This window comes from Dermacentor albipictus, chromosome 2, assembly GCF_038994185.2.
Source record: "Dermacentor albipictus isolate Rhodes 1998 colony chromosome 2, USDA_Dalb.pri_finalv2, whole genome shotgun sequence".
Classification (NCBI taxonomy): domain Eukaryota; kingdom Metazoa; phylum Arthropoda; class Arachnida; order Ixodida; family Ixodidae; genus Dermacentor; species Dermacentor albipictus.
The window spans coordinates 148,589,154-148,609,626 of NC_091822.1; the positions used below are offsets into that span (position 1 = coordinate 148,589,154).

The 20,473-nt window shown below is 47.2% G+C and overlaps 1 protein-coding gene and 1 long non-coding RNA gene across 2 annotated transcripts in view; one reads left to right on the plus strand and one right to left on the minus strand.

Annotated features, from left to right (window-relative positions):
* The window catches only part of LOC135899878 (high affinity cationic amino acid transporter 1-like), a 467,387-nt gene that overhangs the window by 257,011 nt on the left and 189,903 nt on the right, over positions 1-20,473 (minus strand). The window lies entirely within an intron of this gene.
* Positions 523-7,928, plus strand: LOC135899898 (uncharacterized). Its single transcript, XR_010563742.1, has 3 exons — positions 523-613; positions 736-840; positions 7,827-7,928. It is a non-coding gene; the product is annotated as an uncharacterized lncRNA (long non-coding RNA).

The window sequence follows — 20,473 nt, forward strand, 5'->3', positions numbered from 1 at the left end:
TCAAAATATCGACACCTCCAGTTCCCGTGGCACTGAAATTGATTTCACACCAGAAAAACTGAAGTTTTACCCTATTACGTTGTCGAATACCAGTATTAAATTTGTATTGTCACAGGACTGGTCTGGCGCCCTCCACTCTGTGCCCAATATGTGGAGAAGATGAGACTATACATAATTATTTCTCGTTTTGGCGCCGTTTTTCTTCTTTAAGGAAAAACATTTTAGTCAACGTTCAGGAAACTTGGTTAAAATTTTTCCATGGTGAATATTCTTTCTCTACAAGCCTCCTCTCTCGGCAACTACCTCGGGAATGTTTGCTCAGCCGTGGAGGAATGTAGAGTTGTTTCAGGGAGATTTTCTTAAGTTCTTCATGCGCTACATTCTATACATTTCTTCCCGACAATTTTACGAATTTTAGCAGCAACAGCAATTTCCTAACAGCATCCAAATCTTGGCCAATACCCCACAGTGGGTATGCGCCACCATAAAAGGAAAACCAAACGAAACCAAACCAAAACCAGGAGAATCCAGGTGCCCGTGAGGGCCTGGGTTTTCGACGCTCCTGCCCTTCCAAAAAGTGCGCTTGGCGGAGATCGCCTGGCCCCGATCCAATGTACTTCCGCGTTTACTGTCGAGTAGCCCACGGTTACTATCTTAGATTTATAGTTGTATTTCACACCTTTTTTTTTATTGAAAGCCGTGCTATTTTCGAACTGATGTCTGTCTCATCTCCAGGCCAGAGGGTCTGGTCTGCTTCCATCCCTCCTCGGGATCTACCAGTGGAGCTGTTTCTTCGAAGCGGAACCAGCAGCGTCCCTGTGGCTCTACTACCCACAAACGGTAGGATGATCCGCATTAAGAGATCCGAAAGCAGTTCAAACTGAACTTCGGGCAGTCTCCACTCACTTCTAGCAAATCATCGAGGTTCGGCAGTTTAGACGAGGCGGGATCCTCTGCTCTTCACCGGACCAGGCTTGTGAAACAAGACCTGCTAAAATGTACTAATTTTGCCACGCACCCGGTGAGCTGTTTCATCCCACATCACCTAGCTTGCTGCAAAGGCCTAGTCCGCGATGTAGATGTAAGCTTAAATTCAGCAGAAATCTTTGGCATTTTTTTTCTCCGTCAGGTGTAGTATCTATGTACTGCTGCACAAGGACAGCCGATAATAAGAAGGTACCTGCTGAAACAGCTATCGCAACGTTTGCAGCGACGGCTCGCCCATCGGAGGTTAAGGCCTGGCCATTGATTTGCAGAGTTGTACCCTTAGCTCCACGTGCACTACAGCGCCTCAAGTGTTGGCGTTTCGGACACAGCACTAGCGTTTGCCGATCAACCACTGGATGTCGTAAATGTGGGGATGAACATAGTGATAATCATGGCACATCTCAAGATGAATCATGCTGTTTATGCAATGGAAATCATCCCACTGATGATTCTAACTGTTCTGCTAGATCAAAGAAGCTTAAAGTAGTAACAGTAATAAGAGCTGTAATAGTAATAATAGTAATAATAGCTGCAATAGTGACCGATTCGTTATCAGTGTGCACAGCACTCACCTCATCCTCAGACAATACAGTTTTGAATAAACTAGAAACATTAATTCCTTCGACTTTACGTCTAGTGTGCTTGGTATGGTTACGAGGTCACCATGGTCTGTTTTTAAATGCAATGCCCGCGCACTTGCACGCACATCCCTACATGGAGCAGTCATGTATGTTCTGCCAACTTCTGCTTACATCACCGCGGCTAGATTCAGGAAACTTTCTCTTTTAAAATGCACTGCAGAACAAGCATTCAAAATAACAGACTTAAAGCATTTGATTTACCCTTGGGACAATCAAAGGTGTCCCACACGTAAATTGTAAATCTCCCTCAAAAAATTACGACGCCGTATTCCACCCCTAAACTTTTATCTGCAAAGGTCTGGTTTGGCGCTGTCCCCTCTATGTCATTTCTGCGAAGAACAACCTGGAACGATTGATGATTTTTTTATTAACCTGCCACCGATTCGCAATCTGGAGGAAGAAATACCTTGAAATTTCATTTCGTAAATTAGGCATTACTATAAACACTAAAAAACAGTCTCTCCTTTGGGGCAACAACTTTGGCTTTTCGCCACAGAGACGTACGCAGGGCCGTATGCGAGTTTCTCGGTGACACAAGGAGAATACCTAATTAATTTACTTATTTATGATTCATCAATTCACAAAATTGCAATCCAACTGATTAAAATTTACTTCCTACTACAGCTTGCCTTCATTTCAAAAACGAACGTTTTCTATAACATAGCATGCACGTGTCGTCACATCCGCTGCTGTTGTCGGCTTCCGCACTACCTTCCGCCATCTTGGGGTACCTTATCAACAGGCGCGCGCATAGGCTGGCATAGGCCTACAGGTTCCCCAACATGGCGCTGCCGTAAACCGGAAGCCGCGGAGTATCGTTGAATGACGTACGTGCATACTATGTATATCCGTTTTCCGTTCAACCGCCGGCTTCTCGGTCGATCCCCCGTAGTGGGTGCGCGCCATGGTACAGGAAGCAAGCAAGCAAGCAAGCAAGCAAGCAAGCCACAGTCCAACCAGCGCCTCTCATTACGAGAGCGCTCACAATCGGGTCTCGGATCGAGGCCGCTCACCGGCTCACGGAGCAGACGACACGAGACGTACGGCCGCAGGCCTGTCGTCGGATCCGGCTATACAGGCCAGGCTATACGGGCAAGCAAAGTCGCCCGCCCCACAATGGTGGGACGAGGCCCACGAATTCGATATACCGCGCAGTCGGGAGTCCAAACAGCGCAGCCGAGCAAGACGGGCCGATTCCACGTTGCGGCCTCGATGCGAGCATAACCCAAACACGCGCGCGCGCAATACCCCCATTGTGTAGCGTTTATGCGTTCGGCTCAGGTATACACAGCCCCATGGACGTGCCTTCTTCGTAAGCAGACGACGCCACGGGGGCAGACGCAAAGAAGAATCGCATTTCGGCCTTCCACTTTCCTGCTGTGTACGAGTACGTTTTTCTTGCTCTGCCCTCCTATTGAGAAGGAAGCCGTAGCTGTTTGGTACGTCGCACCCTTATCGTCTATTTGATTTGTCTGATTGTTTGCTTTGTGTTACTCTTTCTGCAGCTTTGAAAAAAGAAATAAGAACTAATGTGGACGTCTGAAAGCTATGGACAAAGGTCCGTCGAGGAGACGTCGCTTTCGTTCCTGGTTTTGTCTCCGCCCCCCCCCCCCTTTTTTTTTGTCGTCCTTGGTGAAAGTGAGGAGACCCGACTCAAGTCAGAAGAGACTCTCTTGTGACACGCTCGATAAGGAAACAACGAAATGTTGGAACGGAATCTTTGCATTACCTTTACATAACTCTTCATTGTTCTAACTTTCCGGGAAATGAGATTTTATAGACACAACAAACCGACGGTTTTTCGACGCACGTGATAATGATAACAAATTTCGTTGCAATAACCGACTTGATTATTTGGAGGAAATAATAAATTTGCTAAGTTAGAAACGCCGTTTCAAGCCAAAAGGTGAAACCTTGGGCAAATCCCCGCGCTACCTTCCATTCACTTGCCAACTGAACCGCTACATAGTTGCAGCCTCATGAACAAAAGCGTCCGATTCCCCGCCAGTTGCAGTAAACTTTATTATCAAATCCGTTAGATTAGAAACTGATAATACGTGCGGCCAATCGATTTCGAGTGCACGCTAGAACACTCTGGAAGGGCGGTTTACGTTCGCGTCGTCGAAATCGAGTGCTCGGAACACGTTCCAGGAGCACTAGGAGACGCTCTCACCTCGAATCTGGGAGCGCGACCGAGATCCGGAAAAATTAACGATCACGTGATTCATTTCACCACTATAGCTCCTCCCAACGTGTCGAGAGGGACGCGCATCTTTGAAAACCAGGACGGGGCGCTTTGAGAGCCAGTCGAACAACGCCGTCGGTGCTTCAAGACGTATAGTCGTCAGTGTCGGGCGCCTGTAATAACAATATTCCTGTAGGGAAGCCTTAACAACGGCGCTGGCGTATATAGCGCAGCTTGCCGTGAAATCGATCAGTCGCGCTGATCCTACACGTCGCTAAGCCTACGCAGAAGTGCACGGTTTCTGGCCAGACAGAGCGTATCTGCGCGCCTTTCCTCCCGTTCCGACTTCTTCCAAAGCCCCCTGCGCGCTGCCGCTTCTCTCTGAAGGGATATCGTTATTGCTGCTTCAAACCGACTTCCCTGCATATCGGGACTCCACACTCGAATCCCTGAAGCCTTCTCTTTCCTTGTTTTTACGTGTCTTTCATATTTTTTTTTTCGTCTCTTCGGCTCGCACTCTGGCGCTGACGGACTAAATCTCAACGGTTGGTTCATATATACTACGTCGAAATAGACGGGACGGTTTCGCTCGAATCGGCGAGCTATGACAGAACGGAGATCAAAGCGAAAGAAAAAAAAGAAAGCAGAAAAAGGGTAAGAGCGTCTACTGAGCCGTACGCAGGGTAGCAAGCATTCGGCTTTGAGCCTCAGAGAGAGAGAGAGAGAGAGAGACAGAGAGAGAGAGAGAGAGCGAGAGCTTCGATTTCGCAAAACCGCAGCCCGCTGGGAGATGAGTCGGAAAGCCTTCGCCTGGAAGGCGACTTCGTCTTCTTTTGTGCGAGTTCGGTTATCTCCGAGCGCATGCGAGACACAGTTTGCCATCCTTTTTTCCGAGCTAAGGTCTTTAATATCATTTTGTTGAATGGGAAAGCCCGCTGTTGCCTTCGAGCGGCTGTTCCTGGTCCTTATGTACCATGCAAGCTATGGGAGAACACGAGAGAGAAAATTGTAGGAACACTGACGAGACCATTGAATACGACATGAAAACGCTATTTTTATTTGAAGTTATCTTTGTTATCTTTTGCACACACAAAAAAATCTAAAATGTCATGCTAGCTGGGGTACAACGGTTAAGGGCCGATTTACGCTCGAGCCGCTCATCGCCGCAAGCCGCACCGCACGCTTGAGGTCGCGCGAAAAATTGCACGTATCCCAGCACTTGTACGCAAATTACCGTTTACACTGTGTACACAGTGTATCCCTTACACGTTGTATAACGAAATTTGTGCACAAGTGTTTGATACGTGCAATCTTTAGCGCGACCGCGCGCGTGCGGTGCGGCTTGCGGAGATGGGCGGCTCGAGCGTTAATCGGCCCTAAAAGCTTAGAGAGAATAAGACCACGCGCAAGCCGCACGTGCGAAGATGAAGCGAGGATGAAAATGAGAACTTTTCGTTTCCTCCTAATGTCTGTGTATGTAGTCTGTCTCCACGCTGCTTGAAGCTTACGTTTTTCTTTTTGATACTGACAGTACTACACAGGGTGTCCCTGGGCAAGCGTTCTACAACCGAGTGCCCCCTGAGCAAAAGCAGTGCATCCATTAGTTGCTATGCGCCCTCACAAAGGTTGTTATAACATTTATTGACTTTCTGTTGACTTTTTCTTAATACTTAATTATGCTTTACGTCGAGATTCAACTGAACACCGTTCATCATTGTTTCATTGGTGTGGCGTTTCGTGGACAACAGCAGGCGACAAGATCGGGTCAGAGAAAGCCGACTAAGGTTGCACGTTCGGATTCTTGGTGCGTCATAGTCAAATGCCACTGGCGTACAGGCGCACATAAGACGGGCCGAAGAGGCACGGAAACACATAAACAGCGCCATTTGTGCTGCTTGTGTGTTTCGGTGTCTCCTCGTCCCGTTTCATATGCGCCTACGGCAATGGCACCAAAGAAAGCATTGCGTCCAAAGAAAAGAGAAGAAGAAGAAGAAGAAGGTGCAAAAATCAAGATTTACTCAGCTTGGTTTAAGCTTGTCAATTATAAATATCCTTTCTCTGGGAGCCTCCTCTCTTGGAAATTGCCACAGGGATATTTGCTCGACCATGGAGGAACTTATATTTGCTACAAAGAGATTGTCTTGAATTCTTAAACATGTCATTTTTGTTCATTTCCTCCAGTTAGCTTTGCCAATTTTAGTATTTAATAAAGATTGCCTAATTTCATCCAAATCTTGGCCAATCCCCCACAGTGGGTGTGCGCCATCGCATAAGGAATACCATACCATGCCATACCAAAAATAAATGCAAACGAGAGTTCTGCTCAGCTCGAACTTGGAAGACCAACTCTGGACAGTCCAGCGGTCCAAGGAAGCCGCCGAGAGGCAAGAACTCTTGGACGTAACCTCGGCGGGTGCCCCAGCCCACTAACTCGCCGGACGCCAATCGTTCTCATTCTAAATAAAGTTTTCTCACTCACTCACTCAGTACCTTGTAAACAGAGAATTCTGGCGTAACTATTTAGGGGGCAACGAGACGGATGGGACCCCGATGACTGTGTTGCTTGCGTGCTTGCCTCTTGCGCGCTACACAGCCGTCCGTACATACCTGTCCTCCTAAGAACTACATGCAATGCCAACTGTTTTCAGAAAACGCAAGCTTTTCGGATAAAATATAGGGTCTGCCGAAGTATTTTCGGGCAATAAATTCCTCGCAGGCGTGAGGCCGACAGGTCTGCTCCGGTATTCCTTGGCTGTATGTCGTGTTCATCATCAAGAAGGGCAGACAAGTGCGTATGTTTAAGAGGGCGTGATACTTAATGAGAGAAGTGATTAAAAAAAACAGTTTAAAGAAGCGGTAAATTTGAAGATGAAGTCTTCAGTGCAGTCGCCATACAGCGGACTTTCCCTTTTAGCTATCCTTAAGTTCTCTTTAGAGTGGGAGCAACCTTTGCTATTGTTTTTTTCATTGGCACGCGCCACGAAGAAGATATCGACCGATACTGCGTTTGTTCTGGAAATTAAATGGCCCTCGAAGCGTCTTGAGCCTATTATGAATAGGATGATATAGAATAGACCGATAAACCAGTGAATGAGGTCGAAAGAAAAGTAGCTTCTTCTGCTCCACTAATGCATGGCAAGCAGATAGGGTGGATAGAGCGGGTAAGGTGAGGCAAGAAAAGGCCGTGGTAACCTGCTCCCGCAAGTAACGCAACGGGTAGACAGTCCCTTTTCTCATATGCTGAAAGCAAAGCCGAAGGTTTCGCCTTTTCGCAATCACGGTTTCCGCTCACGTCTTTCTTGGTCCCAGCATAAAGGTCCCCTCTAGCCCGAGTTCCACAACCGGATTCCTCTATTTCAACTTTTGTTCGCAGGCGTCTCGAAGCATTCGATTTCGGCAAATAAGCCGGACGCGAAATATTTTTTTCCCCTCCAAGCGACGCACATCGCAAGCAACTTGTCCCAAATTCTCAACATCCCACGTATAGACTTCGACCAACGACATCGCCAAGGGTCAAACTCGTTGTCCTGCGTTCGCGTTCAATTTGACCTACGAGGAAGCCAAGGATATCCGCCGGGGTCGTTTTCAGAGAAAATGCAGAGAGAGAAAAAAAACGACAGGAGTGAAAGGCAAAGGCTGACAGACTGCCCAGCGGATTCTTTGACGCACTGGCTGCACCGGGGGTTTGTCCAGAAAACGAGCCGGACCCTTCTAAATCAAGGTGGGCAAACACGAGGAGTACGTGGCAAGAGGCCTGCTTTGTGCGTCCCCTGATTGAGGTGCGTAACTCGTGATGACTTCGCAGAATGGTTATCCTAGAACGTTATTTTCTTTTCTTCTGTCTCACTTGTCGGTTGACTGTGGCTGGCTTTGAGGTCCGCTTTTCTGACAAGCCGCACTTGCGAGTCTTCACGGCAAGAGCCTTTTTTTTTTCTGAGCACCTTACGTTCTACGAGCACTTGTTATTGTTTTTGTTGTTGTTGCGAAGATGTTATGTATTTCGAATGCCGCAGGTGTTGTACTTCTCGGACATCGTCCCACATCGTGTGTTCGACCTGCAAACATTGACAGAGACTTGACCGAAATCAGCGCCAGTCGAGAACAGGAAAATTGACACCCGCGTAAGAAAAACTGAGAAAGAAACTATAGGAAACCTGCAGAAAAAATAAAGATCTGGTATAGCTGCAATGGGAAGACCAAAGGCGAGGGAAAGACAGGACAAGGCGCTTTTTCGTTCCACTATCTTCTGTGCTTTCGGTGCTCTGTAGAAGTTTCGCCGATGAATGTCAAATGGCTAAACCGTATATCTACCTTGCTAAGCCTGCGCGGGTTTTCCGGGAAAAAAACTGCCGCAGTTGAAGAATTCGTCCACTTCAGGGCATATAATACGCAACCACCCAAAGCTAATCAATTTAAGAAGTTGCGGAACTCCTCGCAGGCCTCAGGTGGCGCTCAGATGGCGCTCAGTTGGCGCTCAGTCTACAGATAGCGCTGCAATCTGCTGACTGCAGCGCCATCTGTAGACAGCAAAGCTTACTATAACACGCTAGTTTTTTTTATCTAAATTACAAGCGCTAAAGGTCTCCGCACGCAATGTATAATTAGAGCCAAATAAAGAGCATTTTCTCTCAACAAACTTTTTTTTCGATCAAATGAGCCAATCACATATCGCACGGCATAGACAACGGCGATTTTCTTCTTAAAGCTAACTGGCGGCGCGCCAGTCAATTTACGCTCTAGCACAAAGGCGTTCCTGGAGCAGTCGCTTACCAGGTGAGCTAACCAGAATATTGTCACTTTGCAGAACGAGGCTTATAATTCCAATATTTGAAGCGCTGAAAAATTGATCAGCAAAAAGAAAAGAAAAAGGAAAAAGAATAGAGAACACCCGTCACTTTTCATTGCAACACTACAAGAAATGGTGCCACTGTTATCTATATGCAAATCACTTTTCATATGGAAGTCGTTCTGTGACAGGGCTTTCCGAAACGGACAGTAGTAGTCGGAGTGAGGCCGAAGTTGTTAGCGGCGCACATCAGCCTTCCCCTGTTGTACTACTGCTCCGTTCACGAGTGAGCGGTGATGACAAAAATTGGAGATAGACGGAGAGAGAATGATTTTATACGAAACCTGGAGCGGTTATCCTGGCTAAATACCTGACAGGCTACTGATTAGAATGAATTAAGAAACAAGATATATTATTCAGTAAGAAACCATTGTAAAAACATTTTTTTTAATTAAATGTGTATGTATGAGAGTTCGTCATCATGGGTGATACCCGCTATTCCTTCCCACTTCGACAAGCCGAACATATTAAAAATGGGCCGGCTCAAAAAAAATAAATAAATGAATAAACCGAGTAAGAAACGCGAGGACAGTACATAACGAAGGTACGCCTGCTAAAACAAATGCACAGACGAGACAGAATATCAGCATAAAGCGGAGCATAAAAAACACACACACAATGACGAGCTGGTTCGGGAGATAATTGAGGCAGCCTAGATTGCCAGACTTCGTAACCAACGCTTTAGCACGCCGTCCTTGTTACTAACAGAAGAAGAACTCGAGCTTTCGCACGTACAATCATTACCTTGAGTGCAAAAAAAAGTGCGCGTTTCACACGACGTGCAATGAAGTGCATGTGGCACGTGTGGGAAAAGGTATGAGAAGCCCGGTTTCTTTCAAATAAACGTTGCTGAAAGTTAGCGCTCGTGGTGTCGTCTTCACGTCTCGTGTCCCGCCTACGTTTTGCGCTGTTAACACCAGGAGGAGGTAAATAGAGATTCGATAGCGCTAACGCAGAGTTCGCAATTATTTGTGCGACAAAAAAGAACAATAATTTAGGAAAAGTAAAAAGATGCACTCTCCGACAAAAGGGGTAGAATAACAGAGTAAGTTTTACAGGACTTGATAAGGACCCGTCTCACAAAAAAAAAGAAAGAAGTCAGTATCACAATTGTTGCTGGTAAAGCTAAAGCAGCGCTTCCCCCGTTTTCGAGTAAATGTCGCAGTTCAAGGTGCGCAGCTCGATGTAGGTTTAGCGAAATCTCTAAGTGGTTTCCTTATATTACTAAATGCTCTGCTAACACCCACGTGGACGGAAAAAAACGTACAGCTGTGTCTTATCGCTATTAGCACGCGGAGAAAAGTGCCGCGGGTGTTGCTGACCTTAGAAGAGAAGGAGGCATTACGTCGCTTCACGAGCCTGAAGTATTGAAGCAGCCGTCAAGTCATACAGCGCCTGCATAACGGAACAATTATATCTTGCCAGCGCAATGGTGAGACCAGCAAAAAAATTAATAAAGAAATAGAACAAGACAGGGATACTCGTCAATTCGTCGGGAGCTCTTGATTTCTGCGTCGACGAAAAACCGTCGAATCTCGCCCGTCGTCTTCTCAACCACCGATCAGCAAAACGACATGCCACAAACCGCGCTGTTTTGTTTACTATCTTCTCAAAGATCGCGCGTCCGCGTGGACTTCCCGGCAATTTTGGCCGCTGGACCTGCGGAGAGACGGATCGGGCGTGCGACCCGTTCAAATCGACCCACGGAGAGCACAATATGGACCGACGCGGCGGCATTCCTACAGCCTGAAATCGACTGGTATACGATGGAGCCAACCATTCCGAGATTTTATGCAAACCTGTTCAGACAATTCACTTCGCATTGTCCTTCAATTCTTTTCTTTTTCTTGTGTGTGCGTGTGTGTGCGTGTGTGGCATTGCAGATGCGGTGATCGTATTGATTTCGATGTCTACGGCTCCCTGTTTCTCGTTCTCTTTTCCTGCCCGATATTTTGTGAAAGATTTTCTATGTCGTACCGCGCTCGACCTTGCCGCCTAGAAGCGTGACGAGAAAATGGAGAGGTCCGTAGAAATGCAATGCAGACCACGGAGCATTCAGTTGCCGGGTCGGATTCGGTTGCGCGTTTCCTAGAACCATGGCTTTAACTTTCGCAATGCTTCTCCGTGCTCTGGGCGCGCCCCAGCTCTAGAGGCCGACAGAAAGAGAAGGAGGGAGAAAAATAAAGGGCAAAGCATCGCAGCTGCCGAAAGCGGGATAAGTTTGTCTGGATAGGAAGCGGCGGTGTTTTTTGAAAGAAAGAAGCGAAAGGTGTGCACTCGTATTCGCGAACCCCAACGCACCGTTTCGTAGCAAAGAAAAAATTATATATATATATATATATATATATATATATATATATATATATATATATATATATATATATATATATATATATATATATATATATATATATATATATATATATATATATATATATATTTCTTATCGGAATTGGCTGGTACACCCATTCATACGAACTGCCCTAGAGCTCAAACGGCCTACGATTACGAAAGAAGGCACTTGTTTGCTGCTCCCCGTCTCACCAAATTTGTACAGTGCAGTGAACCTTACAGGTCACGACATTTACAGCAAATTGAGAAATAACCGAAAGGGTATTTTTTTTCGCATGTTCGTCGCTAATTATTCTATGCTACGCCAGTTAGTGATTGGAAGGAAGGATCCCACGTGCACGTACGTTAGTGGTACTGCGTCCCCCTTTTTTTCAACGGAGCCGTATCTGTCTACCCTCCCATACATTTTTCAATGTCCATGCCTCGAAACTCCTCCGACCTCTGTCAGGAGGCAAATCAAACCACTAAGGCATGTGCAGGCAGGCAGGCAGGCAGGCAGGCAGGCAAGAGGAAAGCTAAGAGGCCACCCAAGCCATAGTTTCATACAATAATTACTGGAGGGAACTCTGGCGCTGGTGTCTATAAAGTCCCTTAAACTTCGTGAAGTAGTGCCACGTTTTGAAGAATGCCGCGTCCTCCTCCCGCGCTCTGGCTGAGGCCGCCGCCGCGTCGCTATTAGCCTAATAGCATCGCGTGGGCCCTCGCGCCTTGCTTCAGCGCCGTTTTCGCTCGAGAAGCGTCCATGGAGTGGCGAGGAGCGCATGTTGGCGCCGTTGCTACGCTCGAGCAGTGTAGGTGGCGCCACGGTCGAGGAGGGAGCATGAAAGAGAGGAGAAACGAGGAGGAGTGAAGGTGGAGAGTGTCGCTACTTTACGTAGTTTAAGGGGTCTTAGGCGTCTACGGGGGCTGCCATCGGGGCGGCTCAGCCACCGTGGGAGTAATGGGAAGTACACGGATTTGCCTGAACTTCGTCCTTCTGGCTTCAAGCGGCTTCGTGACTGTGTAATCTCGTCATTTTCAACAAAGTACTGCGCAATAAATAATTAAGTAAACGTTAGTAAACTCAAACGCCCGCGGGATTCGAACGCAAGACCTATACTGTAGCACAGAAGCCCGACATTGCAACCATTACGCCACGAACGCGTCCGACGACAAGCGCCATAGAACGCCCTTATGAATTTCTTACGGCCAAGCCAGCTTCTTAAGACGCTTGGCGCGCTTCAATTTGGACAACTCAACAGGTTGAGCCGCTATTAGTAGCGATTTGGCGTATTCGCAGAGTATTTATTCTACAGACGCGGAAAGGAAAAGCCTCAAAATAGGCAAACTTTTATACTAAGTGGTGTGCTTTTTCTTTTTTACAGCCCCGCTGGTAGCCCACAATCACTGAGTGGAGTGACTGCAATTTTTTTTTCGTATATACGTATTTTGTTTTCTTAGAGAATGGCAACCAGAACCCTAAGTTGTTGAGATGTAATATCGGCGTCTTTTTCAAGTGTTACGTGAGCCACTCTTGGCACAGACAAAACTCAGTATGTGAAGCTTGTCTTGGAATTGAAACCATTGTGAGAACATGTTGTTATTACCTTCTCTATCTATTCCTCCTTTAAATGCGAGGCATTTTTTTTGGTGAACATTTGCCTCTTTGGCGGTATCTATCCATCTAGCGGGCTACGTCTTGGCGCTCTCATGGTCGTCTCGTGAGCTTGGTATGTACCAAAATTGGCGTAGCATGACAAGAGTGTATTACAGACATAAATGATCGGTCATGACATGAATATTCTGATATGTGTGTCATGTAGGTAATCAAACAGCCGCCTACGTTTTGGTGCTCTCATGGTCGTTCCGTTAATTTGGTAGGTACGAAAATTGGTGTATTATGACAAGAGTGTATAACGAATGTAAATGATAGCTCATGACATAAATGTCATGACATGCGTGTCATGTAGGCCATGAAACAGCCGCCTACGTCTTCGTATGTGCCGAAATTGGCATAGCATGACAAGAGTATATGACGAAAGTAAATTATTGGTGATGACATGAATGTCGTGACATGCGTGTCACGTTGGTCATGAAACAGCCGCCTACGTCTTGGTGCTCTCGTGGTAGTTTCGCTAACTTGATAGGCTCCCCGCACACTGCTTCACATAACATCGATTCTCACAGGGCGTGGGATCTGCCGGCTTTTGTTCGAAGATTTTTCAGAGAGAGCAGGGTCAAGCTTGCCAACAAAGCCAAGCTTGCCATTTCATGGATATTAATAGAAAACAGGGCCATCTACATACTATAGTAAGTTACTTGCTTAAAGCGCTACTGCTCGAAAAGAGAATCGCGACCCCTTCCTACCGTAGTGCGACGTAAATCGAACGCCAATAGCATGGCGCCCCCGAAAGGAAGCGCAAAAGTGTCAGCCGCAACTTGCGCAATGCCTTCGAAAGCCTTCACGCCGATTGCGAGGCTCAGTGAGTGACGGGCGACGGCTGCGCCACTATACACCAAGGGCAAGAAAGGAAGCCTGAAAACTGTCTTTGCCGCACTGCTCGCCGCCGCAGTGCACGACTCGCGCACATACGCCTCCGCGCGTACCGACCAATGTCGTTCGTCGCCGCTCGCTCGCGCCCAGCCACGTCACACTCCTCCCTGTGCACGGTTGTGCAAATAACGCCACGCCAGCGTTAGCTGCCGACTGCGAGCCAAGGGAAGTCGTGCAGTGAAGGCGCCTGTGAAGGGGGCTTTTTCCGCCGTGCCAAACGCCTGCCAGGTCCCCGTTGTCTCGGCGCCGCACCGAGTGTGGCATATTGCTTCGCCCGAAGCACTCTCCCACCCTCTCTCTCTCTCTCTCTCCACTTCCTCAGGGCTCCCAAGTCAAGCCCAACGAAGACCTACCACGCCTACCACCCCCTCCCTCCCGCAGCCCCCCCATCCTGCCCCCCTCCCCCCATGAGCCCTCCATTCCCCAGTACCTCCATCTTAACCATTCGCTCCGAGATGTTACCGCACTCTTTGTATGCACAGGGCGCGCAGGACACGCCCGTAGGCACACACTCCCGACTCATGAAATCTATGCAGTGCAGAGGAAGATACGAACCGTGCAAGCTTCGACTGGCTGCGAACTTCAGCCTCTCCTCTTGAGCGTTCTCCTTTAACGAACAGGATGTTCTATGAATCGGTTTAACTTCCTGTGATATCTCCGTGTATGGGTTCCCTGGGTTTCCGAGTCGTTAAGGTTACAAAGAATGATATTACTATTATTTTGCGCATTACGTACCTCTGTCCCCTATACTTTATGCTCGAGAACACATGTACCGTTCTAACCAGAATGCATACGAACTGTGATGGGTTATTACGAGGCGATGAGTTGTTTTGCTATGCTTTTCTTTTCTATATCCTCAGTTAACTCTTGGCAACTTATAGTGCATTCAACCAGGCAACCGGACCATTGGTCCGACTATATGTCAAATATACGCGCGGTACGCACTAGAAACGCTGTCCTTACTCTTAATTCTTCCGGTGAGGGACGAGAACAAGCTTCACAGCTTGAAGTAAGAACCACAGCTGGCCCAACGTGCGTCTCTAATCCTTCCCTTGTCTTTTAATTAGTCACGCGTTCAGCACGGAAGGAGTAGGGCTGGGTGATAGACGGGCCCTTCTGATGAGCTTGGGGTATTTCGCAAGGATTCTTCACAACCGACTGAATTGAACGTCTTCGACCCTCCACGGCGAAGCTCCCGAACGGCCTGCACGAGTCGTAGCATTCGTCGCACTGCACGAACTAGTTGAAACGAAGTATTGCTGTATTCGGTTTGCGGTACCGAAAAGGAGCGACGGCGAGACTATAGTGCTAGGGCCACGGGCCTTTGCGCGCGAACCTCGAGGATTGGGAACGCAAAAAGAAAATTCCGCCCAGGGAATTCCGCGTTCTTTCTTTCTTTCTTTCTTTCTTTCTTTCTTTCTTTCTTTCTTTCTTTCTTTCTTTCTTTCTTTCTTTCTTTCTTTCTTTCTTTCTTTCTTTCTTTCTTTCTTTCTTTCTTTCTTTCTTTTCTTTTTCCTTCGCTCTCATTTGTGTTTTTTTTCCCTTTCGCCACGTGCAGCAGCTGTTTCGATTGGAAGAGGGTTCTCTAGATGTTCTTGCCGATATGTCATACGAGCGAACAAATAAAGAAAGAAATAAAAACCTTTGTTTAGCTTTCTAGCTTTTCGCTAGATCTTCGAAGACTCGCATATTCTTTTTTTTCTTTATTTATTCTTTTGCCCTTGAAATACGCGATCGATTCGCAGACCCGAGGAATGCGAAAGCGGTTTCGTTCGTCGCTGGGGGTGGAGAAATAAATTTGCAATGAAATAGGGAATTTCAAGCTTCTTCCCACGTTGCCTCACGTGCGTGCGTGCGTGCGTGCGTGCGTGCGTGCGTGCGTGCGTGCGTGCGTGCGTGCGTGCGTGCGTGCGTGCGTGCGTGCGTGTGTGCCTAGCTTTAGAGCTACATCTCGAAGCGGTCGGGCATGTGTGTACATGTGCGGACAAAAGTAATTTGAACATGCTTCGAATTGGAACACGCTGTGCAGCACGCTCCGACGTACGCGTAAAGAAACACATCGAGTTGGTGCGGACCGCAGCCAGGAGCTCCGGACTTCGCACATGCGTCATCCAATTTCTTGCTGCCCTCAGAGGCTGCTAGAGAGATCTGGGATGCAGTTCGGCCCCAGTTTCCATCTTCCAATTACGTTCGTCCGCATCTGTACACCTATGTACAGGTGTACACGCGCACACAGGCACACGTGGGCATACATGCCGCTCAAGGATAACGCTGTCTCGTTGCTTCGCCGCCATCCGCTGTTTTCAAAGTGCGGTCGATGACATACACTGACACGCATCTGTGTCGTGCCCCTCTCAGCTTGTTCGCTCCACGCGACAGGGAAAAGTTTACGCGTACAAGAAGTTTTTGAATACAGAGAGAGATTGAGTCCCCTGACGTTTAAACAGCGCAGTTTCATGTGTGGCCTACGCACTGCCTATGACACAGTCAGAGTTGTAGAGAAAGTTGATAGAAGCACCCCCCCCCCCCCTCCCCGCTTCCAAATGGCGGTGCGATGCAGGCATGCTGCGAAGATGCAACGTGGAGTAAGAACCGCCATGCCAGCTCGCAGGCACCAGAGAGATTTCGTCACACGGACGTCCTCGAATTGCGCATTCGAACACGTATAGAATAGCCTCTCTATAACGAAGTTAAAGTGAAAGCCAAATTACTTTCGTGCATACATTGCTTCGTTATAATCATGAGCCAAAATTACTTTCTTGCATTCATATAATCATCATTGCGTGTACTGCACTATCAGTCTCTATGGGGATTTGAGAGAGAATTTCATTTACGTCGTAAAATTATAATGTTTCGTTATGTCCAGTTTTGTTATAATGAAGTTTCACTGTAATTATAATACTTGAACTCGACCTGTGCAAGATGTCCACAGGTAGCGTGCTGAGGTAGGGCCTCACACGTTTCGTGTATTTTTTGCCTCTAAACGCTCTTCAAATAACAGACATTGGAGCTCTATAAGTCAGCAAACCTACGGCAATATTCTTTGTGTATGCACTTTCCGCATATACTTTCTACAGAGAAAAAGACAAGACTAAAAAGGTAGAAAAAATCAGTATATTTCAAGTCAGCGGAAAGTCCACAGATTATCCCATTGAACTCCTATAAGCACACATTCCATTACATTCCAGCTACCTCAAGAAAGCGATAATGCTGACACCGGCAATTACGAAGTTCGTTGGTATGCATTTGATGATGAAAGTGATGATGATCACGAAGAAGAAGAAGTAGCAGAAGAAGGAGGAGAAGACATGCCTTTTCGTTTGCTCGCAGTTTGGCTTCCTCTAAACATGGCGCACTGAATATGGCTAATTGGCTAATAATCGCATGAGAACACATAAGGCAAACAGTCAGGTCTACAAAAAATACTTAAAATTTGATCTAATTAAAAGTAAAAGTCAAATAATGCCAAGGTCTTATGATTTAACAAGGAAATCTTGAACCAAATGGAACTTTCTCAACAACTGAGCAGGCATGCCTGTGGCCGAGTCCTATAGCGGAGACTTGCAAAGACAAATATTATGAATGAGAAGATTTGATCCAACATGACGAAACGGTGCTGCTAATATAAAATTACCCAACGCCGAGAATAATGAGAAGCAATCTATATTCTATTACATGTTCCTCGTTGTCTTTAGCATCCATGGAGCAATAAATATTGCGCTTACCTTGAGCCATATATTCTATAGAATAGTTTCGGGGACATTCCCGCGTTTTAGAGACGCAACGTCCCTTTCTGACCACTTCCCTGAGGCGACAGAGCTCCTCTCACAGACATGCCAGAACTACGATAAATTAAAATAGCGCCGATGGAACGGGTGGCATGTAGAGTTTGATTGATGTGTAGTGTAAAACTTCAGATAGGGTTTGCCTGGCCGTCATATCTTTTCCACGTTGTCAAATAAACAATTAAATAAAGCCAGCTACGTGTGTAAGCGTAGATGGTATGCAGCCCTTTAAAAGTAATCCCGTTTGAATGTCGTTCGAAGCAGTGAAATAAGCCGCGAGTTTTCACAATGCGTATTCCTGCGTACGGCAGTTTCGAAATGCGCTTTGCTTCTTATCGGATTCAAATTTAGTTTAACTGTATTCCGAACGACGCGGTCCATTTTAGGCGGATTGCGCGTTATTTTGTTTTAATTTTCATATACCGCCCACAACTGGCTATAAGCGGTGCCTTACGTTTAGAGCTTGTACAAGGCACAGTCACTCTTACATCTCTTTAGCAATTGGAGAAAATGTGATAGCACGAACGCCAACAGTCTAAGTTTCCTTTTATACAACAGCTCCTTCTTGCTTGGCATCTGCGTCAGAAAGTATAATCTCATCTACTCTTCACTGCGAACGCGCGACGACCATACCTTTTTTACTATATATGTAGGGGAAAAAAGGCCGCTGTTAAGTCTAGGCCGTAGGCACAAACTCCGACAAATATAGCCGCAGCTTTGCCGGGGCGCTACAACCTGCATTGATGACGATGCCAAAGAAACAGCTACTGAAACACGCAGTAAGGATTGTCGATCCTGTAAAGTGGTCCTATATTTACCGTTCTACTAGTCTTTCCAGTAGTCTCGATTGTTCTGAAATTGGAATCGCCGGTCCAACGCAGCTCTGAAGCTGCAAAAGGGCGGGTCAAAGTGGTACAACGCCTGTTTTGTACTACAACGCGTCTTATGGCGTCATCTGCGATGCCGTTCGGGCTAACGCGGAATTTCAAGTAGCCATCTCAACCTCACACACTGGCATGTTTGTCCTTTCCAAAATCCGGTCTATTGTGCGACGTCGACAACTCAGGACGTATACGCGTGGCACTTGCGTGGGAATGGTGCCGGATGGCCTAAAATTAACTCAATTTAAATGCTGGAGTTTTAGGCGCCGCCAAAACCACGCTCCATTGCGAGGCAAGCAGCACAGTGGAAAGGGAGGGAGAGGGGGGGGGAGCTCCGGAATAATTTTGACCACCTGGGGCTATTTGACGTGCACCTGCGCGAGCAGTTTTGCATTCCGCACCAATCGCAGCGGGATGGTTCGAACCCGCGTCTTCGAGCTCAGGAGCGCGCCACGCCGTAGCCGCTTGGCTACCGTGACGGGTCTGCCACAGGTAATAATAACAGTCAAACGAAACGAACACATACATCTCTGAAAGAAATGTTTCTGCAGTCTGGTGTCTCCTGCTCACGATTTCTGCAAAAAACGAAAACGTTGAAGAAGAAATAGTTCCTGTAGTTAGTACTAGTAGTAGTAGTAGTAGTTGTAGTTGTAGTAGTAGTAGTAGTAATAGTAGTTCATTATTCTTGAATCCATTTTAAATACGTTAAACCTACTACTTAAACATGTTACACACAAGAGAAGGAGGATAACTGAGAACAGGAAGAGAAAGAGGGAAGCGTGTTTTATTTTCTTGCTTCTCTTTTTTCTTTTTTGTATTGCGGGGGAAAGAAATATAGCGCCAGAATGACGCACCTCGTGGACTTGCCTACAATGCGAACGACCCGAATACGTGACCTGAACGCCGTAGCCAAGCCGAGCCAACGCGAGCCGCGCTCGCGAGCCATGAGCAAGGAACAAACGATGTAGACTCTCGCGCTACGAATTTGTTGCTTTCCACACTCTTTCTGTTTGACTTTTTTTTCTTCTCTCGCTCGCAAAAAGGACAGAAATTCGAGACGCCGACAGACGACAGAGAGGCTTGTCGGAACGCGTCGGTGGATTTTAGCCGGGTGTGTCTGCGGTACTGCCCGGATTCAAGCAGCAAGTCTACGTCCCCCTGCCCCGTCTTCCTATCACCGAAAGCAAAGAAAGCGAGATCATGCAAAACTGGCCCATGCACGAGGACAAACAGAGAGAGACTACGGCGTTTTTTTTTTTTCGTAACAGCCGGAAGAGCCGCTGTTTGTATGAAGTAGAGAAGGGAAATAGTGCAAGAACACTCGCCAGAGAAAGGTAAACGGCAAATACGCTACGACGTACTGGTGGCATTTCCGTGGGAACGACCGCCACGCCCGTCGACGAGGTAAAACAACGACCCAAAAATTTGTCACGAAGGCACGGTAAGATTTTTGCTAGGCTGTCAGCGCCCGCATGCACGCATCAAGTCCTTTCCTCCGGGCCCTTGTTACCAGCGTAGAGTTTTGCAGCGCCAGCTTGAGGTAACCGAATGCTCGACTGCCTCTCTCTTCGCACAGAGCGAGCACCTCGGGTACGAATTCTCAGCCAGCTTCAGATCGGCCTGCGTACCTTTTGTGCGACACGAAATCAGTGGTGTGTTGGTTTGCGCACAGCTGCTACGCGAATGCTCTGTTCGTTTAAAGTGACAGTAAACATCAGCGGTCGTGTTTTTTCGCCTTCGTTCCGTGTCTCCGTCTCCCGTGGGGATGATATCGCGTCATGTCAAACCAACGTGTCCAGGGCAGTGTGTTTACATTGAAGAGCAACAATATAAACTGGCGAACGATTTTTCCGAAACTCAGTTTTCGTTCATGTATCACGGGTTTTTTTTTTTTTTTGTCTTACCTAATTTGTGTACTTTCCGTGTACGTCTTGTGTTTGCGCATCAAGTGATGCTTCACTGGGAGGGGGAATAATGCCACCTAGTGTTTTCAACCAGCAAATGGTCAGCAGTGCGTGCCAGCAAAAACGGCGAAGAAGACGACGAAGTCAAAGATCCCGCGCCAGCTGGAAAACCGTCCCTTCGTGTCTGGCATTTTTCGTGGCTGGCTGCTAGTACTGTTGCTTGCTATTGCTTAGCGCGTGACAATATTTAAAAAAGTTGACTACTATAATAGCGAAGAGAATGAGCCAAACTTGCCTGTCTTGAATTTCCCGCCGAACGCTCAGTTCCGGTACCTCAGGGCGACGTCACGGATTTCAAG